This window comes from Cyprinodon variegatus, unplaced genomic scaffold (assembly GCF_000732505.1).
Source record: "Cyprinodon variegatus isolate N-32 unplaced genomic scaffold, C_variegatus-1.0 Scaffold252, whole genome shotgun sequence".
In the NCBI taxonomy this organism is placed as follows: domain Eukaryota; kingdom Metazoa; phylum Chordata; class Actinopteri; order Cyprinodontiformes; family Cyprinodontidae; genus Cyprinodon; species Cyprinodon variegatus.
In genome coordinates, this window is record NW_015150705.1 from 889,584 (window position 1) to 891,374 (window position 1,791).

Sequence of the window (1,791 nt, forward strand, 5' to 3'; positions counted from 1 at the left end):
GCCTTTTTACGTGCCAGAGAGGTCCCCGGTGATGCTATGCCATTAATGTGAGAGCAGAAGGTGATTAAAGCAAGAGTTTAGTCTCTAGACATGGCTAAGTCTTGATGCTATCATTTTTGTTAGCTCTCAGTATTCAGTCAGAATCCTGACTTTTTTCCCCATATTAAACTGAAATAATATTTAAAAATCAGTTAACTTTTTTTTTTCTTTTTTTAGTGGCCCTAATCCTCATCCGTACAAATCTCAAATCAAAACGTATAACCAAGAATCAATTGCTGGAAGTGTATGTAAAGCCATATTTTTAGGGTTCTTCCACCGCTGCTGTGTCCTAGCCTATCCAGTAGATGGAGCCATATCCTCAGCTCACCGTGGGTGTCATAGTTTCGCCAGCAGAGGGCACTGTTTCTCCCTTTGGGCAGGACAGGTCACTCACTGGATCTGAGTGCAGTATCCTCGGTTGGCCTCTGCTCTTTGGAGGCGCCTTTGATGGGCTAAGAGGTTCGTCCGCTGCTCGGCGCCGACTCATAACAGTCTTTACGTCTGAGTTTTTCCCCTAAGAACCTATTTTATTCTTCGTATTGGTGGTAAAATAACACCGCGACGGTTCGGTCTGTGGAGCTAGCCGACGATTACAGTAAGGAATTTATGATGTTTGCCTTGTTTGAGTTTTTACGGAAGAAGCGATGTGTAGCTCTGTTCCTTATTAGCTTAGCTGATGTTGACTGCTCCTTCTTAGCCTTTTTTTGTTTGTACACCAAAATCTTTTTGTGATAACGTCACTGCTTTGAGTTGTTTTCGACATTTTACTATCAAATGGACGGTGTGCTCCCACGGATATCCGATAAACTGCCCCGAAACTGTTCGAATTTGAGGCGCTAAAGCTAATATGCTAATGCTAACATGCTGTGAATCAGGCTAGAACCGCTGGTTCATTTTTGATGGTTTAGCTTATTTTTTCACTCAAAATATCACACCATCTCCTATTAAAGGTTTTATTGTTTATGTATGTACGGTTTTATTTGTTATTTTGTCCCGATTCATGTCATTTAAACTGTTTGTTTTGGAGGTTTGTTCAGTGATAGCGCGCTAACGCAGCTACTTAGCTTCGGGCTAACAAAACATCTTAACGGTACAGGTTTGTTAAAAAAGTCAGCTTTTAGCTCAATATTAACCATATAATCGGCTTTTGGGCAGAGTTAGAAGATGAAAATGGTAACTCTAAACGTTTTATTGTGGTTTTACTGAGTATAAACGAGCCTGAAGTTGGTTCACGATTCGGAAATTAAAACAAATTGTAAAAAAAATGAATAAATAAAAAATAAAAAATGAAGTATCTTAGCTTCCTCTTACAAAAATTAATTCCCTAACAGGTTACATCTGGATCGGGTTTTTTCCACAGACTTAATGTACTTTAATCGAAGTTTTTATAAACAGATTGATGTTTGAACCCTTGATTTTGTTTAGTAATCATTGCATAGCATAATATTGACCCTTTATTTAATCTAAAACTAGCAAAAACATTAGTTACTGTCATGAACTGTTCACTTCTAAGTCAAAGTACTAACAAAACTGTTTTTAATCAGTGAAACCATCATATAGCCACATAAAATGGGTCTGAGGATGAAAACAATAATGGATGAATGGTTTACATTCATCCAGCATGAGGCTTATTCACATAAAGATTTGTTTGTAATGGAGGTAGAGAAGTAACAACTGATTTGATCCTACATCCTGCCTTTCATATTCAATTTATGTTACATATTGTTCTCTTAAGAAAACCGTAAAATACAA

General features: G+C 37.5%; 1 protein-coding gene across 1 annotated transcript in view; it reads left to right on the forward strand.

The window, feature by feature from the left end:
* Positions 1 to 472: 472 nt before the first annotated feature.
* The window catches only part of kbtbd2 (kelch repeat and BTB (POZ) domain containing 2), a 13,780-nt gene continuing 12,461 nt past the window's right edge, over positions 473 to 1,791 (forward strand). Inside the window, exon 1 of the mRNA XM_015382191.1 lies at positions 473 to 634. The gene's annotated coding sequence lies outside the window, so the exon portion shown is untranslated. The remainder of the gene's footprint in view (positions 635 to 1,791) is intronic.